Source organism: Zea mays, chromosome 7 (assembly GCF_902167145.1).
Source record: "Zea mays cultivar B73 chromosome 7, Zm-B73-REFERENCE-NAM-5.0, whole genome shotgun sequence".
NCBI lineage: Eukaryota > Viridiplantae > Streptophyta > Magnoliopsida > Poales > Poaceae > Zea > Zea mays.
Genome location: NC_050102.1, coordinates 158,682,738 through 158,698,518, shown reverse-complemented (window position 1 = coordinate 158,698,518; position 15,781 = coordinate 158,682,738). Strand labels below are relative to the sequence as shown.

General features: G+C 43.0%; 1 long non-coding RNA gene and 1 pseudogene across 1 annotated transcript; both read left to right on the top strand.

The window, feature by feature from the left end:
• The first annotated feature begins 1,695 nt into the window (after nt 1-1,695).
• On the top strand, nt 1,696-3,207 carry LOC111590546 (uncharacterized; annotated as a pseudogene).
• An 8,103-nt stretch (nt 3,208-11,310) lies between these two features.
• On the top strand, nt 11,311-12,175 carry LOC109943416 (uncharacterized). Its single transcript, XR_002266084.2, has 3 exons — nt 11,311-11,407; nt 11,501-11,605; nt 12,091-12,175. It is a non-coding gene; the product is annotated as an uncharacterized lncRNA (long non-coding RNA).
• Nucleotides 12,176-15,781: the final 3,606 nt, after the last annotated feature.

Here is a 15,781-nt window from a genome sequence, read left to right as displayed (position 1 = left end):
TCAAAGAAACAAATGAGGTACTAAACAGAGAACCATCTCAAACTTGTGTACCACTCATGATCATAGCAGAGAACCATCTCAAACTTGAAGTACTACAAATGAAGTACTAAACAGAGAACCATCTCAAACTTGAAGTACTAAACAGAGAACCATCTAAGCAGTACTATATTTTAAGCAGTACTAAGCAGTACTATATTTTTCGTTCTAAGCAGTACTATATTTTCGTTCTAAGCCTTCTACTGTTCTATATTTTAAGCAGTACTATATTTTAAGCCATCTACTGTTCTATATAGCTAACAGCAGCAATAGCCGTTTCAAGCGAAGACGACGAGGACATGAGGTGGAAACTGGAGAAGAGGCGCAAGCTCCTGCTCCTGCTTGCCATCCTCGCAGCCAGCCTCACCTACTAGGCAGGCTTGAATCCACCGGGCGGCTTCTGGCAAGAGAACATCACAGGCCACGTCGTCGGCAACCCTGTGCTCAACGACAACTACCGCCGCCGCTACATGGCTTTCTTCTACTGCAACGCGACGGCCTTCGTCTCGTCGCTGACCATCATCATGCTGCTGGTGAACAGGAAGCTCTCGGCAAGAGGAATACAGTCGCACGCGCTCGGCGTGTGCGTGGTCCTCGACCTGGCCGGCCTCATGGGCGCGTTCGCCGCCGGGAGCTCCAGGAAGGTGTCCACGTCCATCTACGTCCTCGTCCTGGTCGTCGCGGTTCTACTCTGCATCACGCTCCAGGTCGTTCTGGTCGTGTCGGAGTCGGTCCAACGTCTCCTGCAGAGACTCCTGTCCGTCTTCGACGTGACGGAGGGAGACGCTGGCTTCGTACTGCCGCATGTAGCTGCAGCTGCCAGCAATGGCGAGCCGCGAGATCCCTGGTACGAAAAGAAGCCCAAATACCTGCTTCTCCTCGCAGCGCTCGCAGCAGCCGTCACCTACCAAGCCGCCATGAACCCGCCCGGTGGCCTCTGGGACGACGGCCAGACCGGCCACGTAGCCGGCGACCCGGTCCTCCGGAGCAGCCACCCGAGCCGTTACAGGGCTTTCTTCTACTGCAACGCGACTTCCTTCATGGCGTCCCTCGTGATCATGCAGTACTATACTTTGAGATATATTTTTCGTTCTAAAATCATACTCCATCTTAAGGCACCTAGAGTAAGGACTAGTGTAACGAAAATGAACAGGACAGGGTATTTCTAATGGTATTTTACGGTATCAGACCATATATTTTAAAAACAGGACATGGAGCCTATATTTTAAAATATGATCATATTTAAAGCCTCTCTTGAAATTGCTCTTAGACATCACATGGCCCATATATCTAATAGTCTCGATAGTTAAGCATAGCTTATCACTTTTAGAGTGGTATTCCTTATGGTAGACACATCATACAAATTAATATGAAGTCCACTCCTACATGTAGCTGTCTTATCCTGGAATTTGTTAGTGTCAAATTAACTTAAACCTAACCGAGTTTATGGAAAATGGTACCATCGTTTTAGACCCCAAGTAACTGAGTTTGTGGAAAAATGGTATCAACGTTTAAGACCCCAACTAAGTATATTCGAAAAATCAACTAGCATTGAAATCAACTAGCATTAAATTCAGGAACGTACCGCTGATGATGGAAGTGGCTGTGTTGGCCATGGGGGGCGTCCCCAAGGCGCCATTGGATGTGTAGGATATCCCCATGGTGGTGGCGACCAATATCCCATACCTGGTTGTGGAGGAGGAAGAATCTGTCCTCTAGGGGGCATCGACCACTGTATGTCCATCTGTGGATTTCCTTGTCCGGTCTTAGAACCCTATAACCAAATAAAACAATGCATGATTATAATTGTAAATGAAAGTAAACATACTACAAAACTATACCTGTGTTTCATTGGTGTTTGGTGTCTGTCCAGATTGTGACGGACGTGTGAACTGGGGTCCTATTTGAGTTCCCATCTGAGCACTATACATCTGCAAATACAATAAGCTTATATTATTCTACTGTGTTACTATGTGCTAATCTTGATTCCAGCACCTACATCTCGATTGATCACCTAGTGTTAGATTTAAATCCTCTCAGTGGTCACTAGTTGCTTTGCTACTAGTAGGATCTCCCCATTCATGTAGGGTGTATAATCTGCTAGCTCAATCAGCACATGCACTGACCATGGAATGATGGAACACACCTGGGAAAAAAATGGATGTCTCACTGGATTGTGAAATGTTGTCCAGTCCAGGCTCGTATTTTTTAGTTTCCATTCAATGCACGATTTAAAAAAAGCGATTTAGTTTCACTGATAGTGATTGCTCAGGTGATTTAGTTCACAGAAAAAGTACTTCAGGCATTCTGTTTTTCTTAGGGAGGAATGTGGTGACTTGGTCATCTCAGAAGCAGAAAGTGGTTGCCTTATCCTCATGTGAGGCAGAGTATGTAGCTGCTGCACTTGGAACCTGTCAGGGAGTTTGGTAGAGCAGATTGCTTGTAGATATTACAGGGGAGTAAAGCAGCAGCAGGAGCAGGAACTTGTGCTGATTTGACGCGAGTAAAGCAGCAGGAGGAGCATCAGAAAATTAGTAGAAAGCTAGTGAGGGAATGTTGTCCTGCTCCTTGCATGAGCATGACATGAATGGGTGGTTGTGGAGGTGTGGAAGAAAATTAGTAGAAAGCTAGTAGAAAGCACGATCCCTGGTGCATCCAATGGCTTCTATAATTTCGCAGCTAATGCTGCTACTGCCTCCAAGCGGACAGTAAACAAGCGAACAGTGGGATCAGCAACACATGCCCCATCTGCACCTTCAACTGCTACTCGTGCACCTGTGGCAAAGCCTGATACATTTTGGACCTCATGCAACAAATGCAAGATGAACTATGAGTACCTCAGGGTGTATTTGAATAACCATCTTCGCTGCCCTAGTTGTCGTCAGCCATTCCTAGCAAAAGAAGTACAAAAGCCACCAGCAGGGAACGTGGTACAAGATTCAAACATCAGTGGGGTATGTGTTGCAGTGGGGTCCATTTTCAAAACACAACCACTAATAGAAATTTGCAGCGGGGTCCATTTTGAAGGGCTGCTGGTGTAGCTAGTGCCATTGCATCGTCTGCTGCTGCTGCTCAAGCTGCTAATGTAGTTCATCAGACATATGAAAAAGTTAGGAGGGAGAGGGAGGAAGCACAAGCAGCGGCAAGAAGGGAATGATGGTGGACCCAATTGGAAACCCAGGCCTCTGATCCACTTAAGTTTAGCCAAGATCTTCTCTCAGATGGATCTTAGGGGACTTTTGCTGGAAAAAACGAAAACTGAGCTTAAAAACAAGCTAACAGTAATAAAAAGTAAAACATCCCAAGTTGCTAGTGAAAAAGGCGATCAAGAAAATTGCGGTCAAAGAAAATGGTGGGGATAATGAAGCTCTTGGACCAGAAGATCCTACAGCTATTAAAGATTCTGGGCTGTTTATCTGGGCTGTTTATCTTGGACCAGAAGATCCACAGAAAGGTGATATCTGGGCTGTTTATCAGAATTGGTCCTCTGACTGGAATGAAGATACTCCAGATAATGTGCTCCATGCCTACAATGCTACCATGAAGATTCCTAAAGAAGAGATGTTTCGGTTTTCACACCTAGTGCCTTTTTACACGATGTCAGGCGAAGAAGCTGCAAATGTCCCCAAAGATAGTTATGAGCTTGATACAGCTGCTATTTCTAAAGAACTGCTTCAGGGGATCACAGAAGCAGTGGAGCCAAATGGAACCTAAGACAGTTGATGATCACTACAAGAAACTGGTTAAAGAACGTGGGTAAAAAAACAGAAGACAAGGCCACCCCAACGGACATGAGAAAAGTGAAGTTGTCCGTTGGGCTAGCCTTTTCTGGTTTTTCCTCTTCTAATATAGTCAACGTGAGCTACAAATCAGACTGTGACAACCTCCTAATAAATGCAGAAATCACTCAACCATTGACCAGACCGATTTTGGGCTGTCTAAGGCTTAGAGCAAGTTAGATAAAAAAATATGGGCAGATTCTGAGATTGGTCAGATTCTGAGCGGATTACTAAAATTATTACCTGCATCAGCATTCCCTGCATCATCTGAACTTGTTGAGATAGTTGTTGAACTTGTTGTTGTTGCTGTCTTAGTTGCTCATCAAGCTCTGATTCCCTCGATGTTGAAGTTCGAGATCTACTCCCCACCGAGGAAACAGATCGACGACCAAAGCTATCGCGACTCACAACCCCATCACCTATCCCCAACCTAGAAACATCACAAGTTATGAACCAATAGTTTTTATATATCAAAATTTTGATCTTATCATACCTCCCATGTGGTAGCCCACCACCAGCAACATATGCTGCATCCGGATCGAAAGGTGCCTCCCTCCAATCTAGATCATCGTCTCCTGCTTTCCTCCTAACCTCCTCGGCATAACGAGTCTACAAAACAATTTATGTTAATTATAAATGAGTCACAAGTTAATTAAGAATAGATAGTTATTATTTACACCTACCAGCTTTTCTGTCGCGCTGTCATCACATAAAACTTCTGGATGATCTGGATCTGGACCTCGGTGTCCCTCCATGTAAACGTCAATGAATCGGGGTTCAACACCATCACGAGCCTCCTGCAGTAAGAGACATAATAAAATATACAAATTTGTCTGAGGGAAAAAGACTAAATGTTACTTAGCTCGTCATACCATTCGTTGTGATTTCCCAATAAATCCATCTGCTCCAAATCGATGGAGGCCCGGTTTGCTCTTCCGGTTCAAACGATTTCTATCTGAAATCACTTTGTACTCATCTGAGGCCCAGTACTCGCAGAGCTTGACCCAAGCTTCGGGATGAGCAGTGAGCCAGTCCACTTCACTTTGTTTGTACTCCTCAGCTGTCAAGTGGATTTCACATGCCTGCTTGTTGGTCATTCTTTGACCCTTCACTTTCTTGAAGTACACGATAACAGCTTTGACCCTTGCATCTGACATTGAACCATTTATAACTTTTCTAGCAGCATTGTGGAATACACGTTTTGCATGGTCTTCGTTCGCTGTTTCTTCCAATCTAAATTGTTCCTGCAAAATGAAGAAGCAATTAAATTCATTTATAGACGCCCACGGTAAGTAAATTTAAAATACATAATAAACTCACCCAAAATGATGACCACACTGCGTCTTGATGAGTACGGTCGCGTCCATATGGTTTGAGGCCCCAGTGAGCCCAGTGATACGCCCCTGTCTCTGCCCCATTGAATTGTACCACCCCTGGATAGTGAAAACAAGCTATAGATCCCAGCACTGTGTTAACTGGTGTCCGGTGACCTTTGCCACTCCATGCCACCTCCACCCAGCTCCTCTCTCCTGCAGGGTTTATGACCCTACGTTGGTCCAAGGGTTGTGTCGGTGCAACTCTAAGAGACCGCCGAAACCTACAAAATTGTAAATTGTGCACTGGTAATAATATCAATCCAACAAAAAATAGAACTCATCGTCAAAATAAAATTACCTGAAGTTCGTTGCCTGTGTCGTTGTAACAACCTCGTCATCGGCCTCTCCATCGGCCTCTCCATCGTAGTCCTCCCCATAGTCATCATCATCACGCATTGGTGAACCTTGGCGTGCCAGCTCGTCCTCCTGCCTAGGTGCATTGTGGTCTGTCGCCTCGCGTGCTTGCTCAAATGCATTGTGGTCCTGCTCTAGCATAGGTCCACTTGAGCCTATCGCCTCACTCTCCGGCTCAAGTGCATTGTGGCATGCCACCTCGCGCTCTTGCCCAGGTGCACTATGGCCTGCCACCTCGTGCTCTTGCCCAGGTGCACTATGGCCTGCCACTTCGCGACCCTGCTCCTCCATGCAACCAAGGAGCTGCTCTAGTCGTTGCCTTGACGCTGTAGAGCCCTACAAACATAATCAACAATGAGATATATCAAGTACTCAAAAATAAGGTGATAATACTATTACATACGTAGAAGAAAAGAAAATAAAACAAATTAAATACCTGGAACAACATAAAGGATGTATCCCCACCACCTGAACCCCTAGTCGACCGTGACCTCGAGGAGTCACCACGATCTCCGCGCTTCTTCCCTTTGAGCTTGTCCATGACCCTCATCATCTGCACAAATTTCATTACAAGAATTTAATTATATATACTTTTAGTATTGAAATAGGAATGCATATACAAGAATTTAAATATATACTTTTCAAAAATCATCGGCATCAGAATCTGCTTCAGCAACGCGCTGCTCAATTATTTCAAGTCTTTGTTGTTTTCAAGAATTCTCTGTGACCTACGAGTCCTTGCCCTAGAAGGACCTGGTTCTTCTGCCATCAAATCTATGGCGAGACTAGCTACTTCATTGAGCCCTAAATCCTCAGATATAGTAAATTCTCTATTTTCTGACTGATCGCCTTCTTCTTGATAAATATTAACAGAATCATCATCTTCGTTATTTGTGTTGTAATAATCATATCGTAACGGATGGACTTCAGGATTAATTTTGTATACAACCCAACAAGACTTCAAGTTTTCATGAGGATATGTTAGATAGTACACCTGTTGTGCTTGATGTGCAAGCACAACATTGCTATAATCGCTGCCTTTAAACCGTGATTCATGCTTTACCTCCACAATTCCAAATTCATCCTCTCGCGTTTGTTGAGGATCAAACCATTCACAATCAAATAACACAAACATGAACTCTTTGGCCCCACTAAGAGTGTACTCCGTTATGTCTTGAAGAACACAATAATAGTCATGAGTGCATCCGTCTGCATTTGTGGCAGTTGCTACTACTCCACTGTTTGTCGTGGCTGCCTGCGGGCGGATTTTTTCTAATTTTGATGTTCGAAAACGGTATCCATTAATATCATAGCGGCTATATTTTCTTGCTTTCAACTGACCATGTGATATCTGTCGCAAATCATCCGAGACTAGAGAGTCAAGTTTCTTACACTACATAGAGCAGAAAAAAGATATAGGTAAATAGCAAGTCGTATGTACCAACTAAGTACACAAAGGAAAATTATAAAGAGATAATTACATGCTCGTGGAACCATTCAACGAAACATGGACCTCCGTCCTTCCCTTTCATATGTAGATTATCCAGTTCCTTTGGTGTAGGTTTGTGGCCAGCTAAATATATGGAATCAAACATTTCAAAGTATGGATCAAGTTCCTCCATGTTGGTGTACAAGTAGAGCATGGTGAAATTACGCTCTCTTATGTCAACATAATGTGCAGTAGAAGCCCCGACTCCTTTCCCCTTCCAGAGAAAAACACTAAGGTCGGTCGAAGGACCTTCTCCTTCAGTATGATACCGTGTTGACTGAGCATTCACGTTGTTAGTGTGTGATAAATACTGACTTGAGAAGATTGTGATCTCTTTAGCTGCAAAGGCCTCTGTGATACACCCCTCAACCCATGCTTTGTTCCGCACAGTAGCTCTAAGTTTTTTCAATTCTCTTTCTTGACTATACATCCATCGGAACTGCACTGGTCCTCCTACCAATGCTTCATAAGGTAAGTGCACTAGCAAATGTTGCATCACATTCATAAATCCAGGCGGAAATACTTTTTCCATCTTGCATACAAGCACCGCGATTTGTTTCTCAAATTGAATCATCAATTTCTTTGAGATATGCTTAGCACATATATGTCTATATATGTAACTAAGTTCAGCAATCATCTTCCACAAAGGAGGCTTCAAATAGCCACAGAACATTACCGGCATAAGTCTTTCCATCAAAATATGATAATCGTGAGCCTTCAAACCATTTAATTTATTAGTGTCGAGGTTAACAGTACGTTTTATGTTAGCTGCATAGCGGTCTGGAAACTTCAACATTTTCAACCATCGAAATACTTCTTTTCGCTCTTCCGGCTTTAGACAGTATGGAGCTCGTGGTGTCCTCTCCTTTCCATTAGGATTTAATTTGACCTCAAGGCTAGGGCGATCGCAAAGATTAGCTAAATCTTTCCTGGCATTGATGTTGTCTTTTGTTTTACCCTTAATGTTTAGACACATGCTTATGATGCTTTCAGCAACATTGCGCTCTTGGTGCATCAAATCTATGTTGTGTGGTAAAATCAATACCTTCGCATACGGAAGTTCCCAGAGAAAAGAAATATGAGTCCAATTGTGATCTTGACCATAGCCTTCAAACTCATGACCTTCTGCAGCCCTTTGAAGGGCACGATGTTGTATCAGGATATCTTCACCCATTAAACGTTTTGGTGGACCATCTTTAACTTTTATGCCTCTTCTAAATGACTTCGTATCATTTTGAAACGGGTGATTGGATGGAAGAAACCGTCGATGACAATCAAAGAATGAGACCTTTTTACCATGCTCCAATCGATATGATTGTGTGTCCCCCATGCATATGGGACAACACAGTCGACCGTGGACACACCAGCCAGACCCAATACCATATGCAGGCAAATCATGAATTGACCACAAATATACAACACGTAAGGTAAATTCACGTTTCAGATGACCATCATAAGCCTTTACCCCTACCCATAGCTCTTTGAACTCTTCAATCAACGGTTGCATGAATACATTGATCTTCTTTCCAGGATGTTTAGGCCCTGGAATAATAAGGGCAAGAAATATGAACCCTTCTTTCATGCATTTGTTGGGAGGGGGGTTGTAGGGCATGATGAAAACCGGCCAACAAGAGTATGAAGTTGAACTGTTGTCGTAAGGAGTGAAACCATCAGTGGACAAGCCTAGACGAACACTCCTAGCGTCTCTTGCAAATTCTGGGTCAAAACGATCCAGAGCCTTCCAAGCATCGCCATCTGATGGATGCATCATAATGTCTGGATCTTGGCTCTCACGTTCTCCTTCCTTATGCCACAACATTAGCTTCGCAGTTTCTGGGGTTAAAAACAGACGTTTAAGCCTTGGGGTGATGGGCATATATCGAAGCTGTTTAACTACCACTTTTGTAGCAAAAGTAGCTCCATCCTCTTTTAGTACCTCCGCATATCTGACAATGGGTGGCCGCTTCATATTCCTTCCAGAACAACATGCAATTGTCTTCGCACACATCAATCTTCTTATACTTCATCCCAAGACCGGACACGATCTTTTTAGACTGGTATAAGTCTTTTGGCATCTTATGGTTCGATGGGATGAGATCAATAATCAGATTGATTATATCGTTATAGCAGTTATTCGAGAAGTTATACTTTGCCTTCATTGCCATAAGACGTGTAACCACCTGCAACACGGTCACAGTGGTGTCATCATGCACTTTTTCCTCTGACGCGTGAAGAAGCTTATAAAACTCCTGCACTTCCTCTGGTGTACCCTGTTCCGAGGCCAATGTTGGATACTCTCTACTAATATCAGCCACCAAGTCATCCATCCGATCCTCCTCATCATCATCAATTCTTTCTGACTCTGTGATATTCTGCTCTACTTCTCCATGTGAGCGCCACACAAGATAGTTAGGCATAAACCCATTCTTGCAAAGGTGATGCTCCAGTTCTTCGATCTTTCTCACATACTTAAAATTCCGACACTTGGTACACGGACACTTCACCACACGAGGTCCACTGGAAAATGCGAGATCCACGAATTGTTTTGCAACCCTAACCCATTCCTTTGAGTGACCTAGAGTCACGCTATTGAATCCATCATACATCGCCCTTCTTCTATTGTCATCCATTTCCAAAACTAAATAACCCAATGTATAAAAAATGTGTAAATAAACATCATTAAGCATATAAACGTAAATATAAAATGTGTAAATAAACATCATTAAGCATACAAACATAAATAAAAAATGTGTAAATAAACATCATTAAGCCCTTCTTCTATTAGGAAGGATCACTAGACATAAAAAACATTTAACCAAACATTGAACCTAACATTGATTAATTTACAATGAACAAGAAATTATGCATCAATTGTAACAACTAGCCAAAATCATGCATCAAATTTTAACTAACAAACTAATTCTAATAATATGCATCAAATAAAGAAGAAAAATACCTTCACGGAGACCGTCAAGGTGGTGATGGTCGAGGAGACGTGGGCCGACTGTAGTTAGAGTGGAGAGAGAGACCGGAGACTAGAGTCAAATGGGCCTACAATTAGATGGAAACACGGCTTTAGGTTTCATAAAAAATGCAACAGTCATCATCAGTTGAATAACTTAATTTGTTTACACATTTTCACATATATGTTTCCTGCAAAGCACCAACAAAGAACACAAATAAACCAAAAAGAGTAATTCCTTCATCTAAATAGATATACGTAGGTAGAAGAAAACTTTGATGTACTCTTCTACTATATAATCCTGTGGGCCTAATTAATTGGGTATTCCTCCTAACAAATTTGTGCAGCTGAATTTTCAAAAGTCAATATAAGCCTGAACAACATGACAAACACACCGAAAACTGCAGACCATGAACAAACCACGACAGAATGAAATGGGTAACATGTATTTGGATAGGTGTCAAGTCTGATTGTTTGGGGGACGCATGATTCAGTTGGAATTATTTGGATAGGTGTCAAGTCTGATTAATTGTACCTGCAATAGAAATGACTGACCTACCCCATACAATTTATATTCATTATTTGGATAGGTGTCAAGTCTGTAGCCTAGATGCATGATTCAGTTGGAATTATGCAGTGCCGTGTCTCAAGTACTCAGTTCTGGCTGTTCCACATGTACATGCATGTCAGGTATAGGAAAACGAAAAATTTTGTGGCTAGGCTGATTTCTGACAATCAAACCTTCACTGATGATGATGAGAAGGCCATGCTTGTGGATGACTACTATACTAGACTCTTGGACAGCAGGGTGGAAAGGTCGCTTTCTATTGATCTAGATTATCTGGGGCTGCCTAGCCACAGTTTAGAAGAGTTGGACTCACCATTTACTGAAAAGGAGGTATGGGAAATAATTAAACAATTGCCTTCTGATAAGGCTCCTAGGCCAGATGGCTTTACTGGCAGGTTCTATAAAGCATGTTGGCCAATTATCAAGGAAGATGTGATGGCAGTTATATCTGCAATTTGGAGCAGGAAGTTTGCTGGTTTTCATAGGTTTAATTCAGCACTTAGCACCCATATCCCTAATAAGGAGAGTGCTGAGGAAGTGAAGGATTTTTGCCCTATTATCCTAGTTCACAGCATTGCAAAAATTATCACCAAGTTGATGGCTTTCAGACTTACTCAAAAGCTGCAGGGAATGGTCTCAATGCAGCAAATTGCTTTTATTAAGGTCAGATTTATTCAAGACAATTTTATGCTAGTTCAGCAACGTGCTCAGTCTGCATTACATGCACACAGTAGTTCAAGAAAAAATAGCAAGAAGGAGATAAATGAACTAGAAGATTGTGCTGCATTAACAGGGCAGTTACAACCTTTTGTCAAAGAAGAAGTTTTGGTCCCTATATTCAATGTAATGATGACTAACATTATTTTAGCCTCACGATTTTCTTTAACGGTCTGGCTTTGTAATTGGTAACTAATCCTCAACTGTTCATGATTTCAGGGAACTTTTCCCTGTACTGCAGAACAGTTCTTCAGTATTCTTTTAAGTGATGATTCAAATTACATAACAGAGTGTCGAACGGATCGGAAGGATAAAGATATAAATGTAGGTATCCAGCTCATTGCCAGCCTTTTGCACATATAGTGCATTCTATATGACCAACTTATTTTTAATCTGTGTATTCTTGTGTATTAGAGAATTTCCACAAAGTTGTTTGATAGAAATCAGTAGATTTATCATAATATGTTAAGAGTAGGTGGTTATACTTTTTTTCAAACTAATATCCAACTGAACAAAAGATGTCCATCCTACTACTATTTTAATCAGGTAGTATGCTTAGGATCGGTAATTTGGGTTCCTACTTCCTAGTGGATATCAAGCTTTGGGAGGCCTCGTCTTATGAAGATAGTTTATTTACAAATTTTTACTTGAGAGATTTTAGTCTGTTATCAAGGTAGCATGTATGACTCCACTGAACCTATAATATGTCGCCATCCTGTATGGACCTGGCAACTAGGCAAGAATCAGTACATACCACCTACTGGTAGCCATCCTCCAATTGAATTTCAAAATTAAACTTCTCTCTGCAGCTGGGCCAATGGCACGTCGCAGATGAGTATGATGGCCAGGTGAGGGAACTTAATTGTAAATCAATATGCCATAGTACAATGTGTCATCAGCAAAGATGGGCAAGGATCGTACCGGCTTGGAAAGCAGAGATGCAGCGGCGGGGGCTCCTCCTTGGGCGGTGGCTCTGTCTTGGGGTGAGGTGGGGGCGGCTCCAGGTCCTTGCATGCCGGCGGCTGGTCTTCCTGTTCGCCGATGGATGTGTGGGGGTGGCGAGCCGGGGCGGCGGCGCGGCCCGCTGGTGCTGGCACGGCCAGCTGTCGGTGTCGAGCCGGGGCCCGCGGCGGGTGGCGCGGCGGCGGCGCGGTCGGCCGGCGGTGGAGCGGCAGCGGCGCGGCCTGCTGGTGGAGAGAAGCGCGGGCGGGAATTAATGAGACAGGCGAGAGAGAGAGCCGCGCGTGGGGTAATTTGGATTTAGGTTTTCAGGCTTAAGTTCGACGGTGCCCAAATGCCCGACGAACTTAACTTAAGAACGTGGGTACCCACGTTCCTAACTTGTTAAGTTCGACAGTTTTAGCCTAGACCCACGAACCTAACTTAAGAACGTGGGTACCCACGTTCTTAACATAACCCATGAACTTAACTCAAATAAGAACGTGGGTACCCACGTTCTTAATTTTACCCACGAACATTTATCAGTTTCTTGTAGTGGCCATTGATTATCGACCATAGGCTCATACACCTAACCCCACATATGTTTCCTTGCCATAGATCACATTCTTGGATTTCTGGTGGTGACCATTTCTTGGTCAAAAATCCATAGGTGTTAGCCTTCGGTATTAATGAAAATGGTCGTTCATAGCTATTTTCGACAAAAATGGGGGTTGTGTGGCCATTGATCATCAACCAAAGGCTCATACACCTCACCCCGCATATGTTTCCTTGCCATAGACCACATTCTTGGATTTCTAGTGGAGACCATTTGTTGGTCAAAAATCCGTAGGTGTTAGCCTTCGGTATTATTGAAAATGGTCGTTCATGGCTATTTTCATCAAAAATGGGGGTTGTGTGGCCATTTATCATCAACCAGAGGCTCGTACACCTCACCCCACATATGTTTCCTTGCCATAGATCACATTCTTGGATTTCTAGTGGAGACCATTTCTTGGTCAAAAATTCGTACGTGTTAGCCTTCGGTATTATTGAAAATGGTCGTGGTCGTTCATGGCTATTTTCGACAAAATGGGGGTTGTGTGGCCATTGATCATCGACCAGAGGCTCGTACGCCTCACCCACATATGTTTCCTTGTCGTAGATCACATTCTTGGATTTCTGGTGGAGACCATTTCTTGGTCAAAAATCCGTACGTGTTAGCCTTCGGTATTATTGAAAATGGTCGTTCATGGCTATTTTCAACAAAATAGAGGTTCTGTGGCCATTGATCATCGACCAGGGGCTCATACACCTCACCCACATATGTTTCCTTGCCGTAGATTACATTCTTGGATTTCTGGTGGAGACCATTTCTTGGGCAAAAATCTGAATGTGTTAGCCTTCGGTATTATTGAAAATGGTTATTCATGGCTATTTTCGACAAAAATGGGGGTTGTGTGGCCATTTATCTTCAACCAGAGGCTCATACACCTCACTACACATATGTTTTCTTGCCATAGATCACATTCTTGGATCTATAGGTGTTAGCCTTCAGTGTCATTGAAAATAGTCGTTCATGGCTATTTTCGACAATAATGGGGGTTGTGTGGCCATTGATAATCGACCAGAGGCTCGTACACCTCACCCCACATATGTTTCCATACCATAGATCACATTATTGGATTTCTGGTGGAGACCATTTCTTGGTCAAAAATCCGTAGGTGTTAGCCTTCGGTATTATTGAAAATGGTCGTTCATGGCTATTTTCGACAAAAATGGGGGTTGTGTGGCCATTGATCATCGACCAGAGGCTCGTACACCTCACCCCACATATGTTTTATTGCCATAGATCAAAATCTTGGATTTCTCGTGGAGACCATTTCTTGGTCAAAAATCCGTACGTGTTAGCCTTCGGTATTATTGAAAATGGTTGTTCATGGCTATTTTCGACAAAAATGGGGGTGTGTGGCCATTGATCATCGACCAGAGGCTCGTACACCTCACCCGACATATAATTCCTTGCCATAGATCATATTCTTGGATTTCTGGTGGAGACGATTTCTTGGTCAAAAATCCGTAGGTGTTAGCCTTCGGTATTATTGAAAATGATCGTTCATGGCTATTTTCGACAAAAATGGGGGTTGTGTGGCCATTGATCATCGACCAGAGGCTCGTACACCTCACCCCACATATGTTTCCTTTCCATAGATAATATTCTTGGATTTCTGGTGGAGACGATTTCTTGGTCAAAAATCCGTAGGTGTTAGCCTTCTGTATTATTGAAAATGGTCGTTCATGGCTATATTCGACAAAAATGGGGGTTGTGTGGCCATTGATCATCGACCAGAGGCTCGTACACCTCACCCCACATATGTTTCCTTGCCATAGATCACATTCTTGGATTTCTGGTGGAGACCATTTCTTGGTCAAAAATCCGTAGGTGTTAGCCTTCGGTATTATTGAAAATGGTCGTTCATGGCTATTTTCGACAAAAATGGGGGTTGTGTGGCCATTGATCATCGACCAGAGGCTCACACACCTCACCCCACATATGTTTCCTTGCCATAGATCACATTCTTGGATTTCTGGTGGAGACCATTTCTTTGTCAAAAATTCGTAGGTGTTATCCTATGGTATTATTGAAAATGGTCGTTCATTTTTGACCAAGAAATGGTCTCCACCAGAAATCCAAGAATGTGATCTATGGCAAGGAAACATTTGTGGGGTGAGGTGTATGAGCCTCTGGTCGATTATCAATGGCCACACAACCCCCATTTTTGTCGAAAATAGCCATGAACGACTATTTTCAATGACACTGAAGGCTAACACCTACGGATTTTTGACCAAGAACTGGTCTCCACCATAGATCCAAGTATGTGATATATGGCAAGAAAACATATGTGTAGTGAGGTGTATGAGCCTCTGGTTGAAGATAAATGGCCACACAACCCCATTTTTGTTGAAAATAGCCATGAATGACCATTTTCAATAATACCGAAGGCTAACACCTACGGATTTTTGACCAAGAAATGGTCTCCACCAGAAATCCAAGAATGTGATCTATGGCAAGGAAACATATGTGAGGTGAGGTGTACGAGCCTCTGGTCGATGATCAATGGCCACACAACCCCCATTTTGTCGAAAATAGCCATGAACGACCATTTTCAATAATATCGAAGACTAACACGTACGAATTTTTGACCAAGAAATGGTCTCCACCAAAAATCCAAGAATGTGATCTATGGCAAGAAACATATGTGGGGTGAGGTGTACGAGCCTCTGGTCGATGATAAATGGCCATACAACCCCCATTTTTTATCAAAATAGACATGAACGACCATTTTCAATAATACCAGAGGCTAACACCTACAGATTTTTGACCAAGAAATGGTCTCCACCAGAAATCCAAGAATGTGATCTATGGCAAGGAAACATATGTGGGCTGAGGTGTATGAGCCTCTGGTCGATGATCAATGGCCACACGACCCCCATTTTTGTCGAAAATAGCCATGAACGACCATTTACAATAATATCGAAGGCTAACACCTACGGATCTTTGAC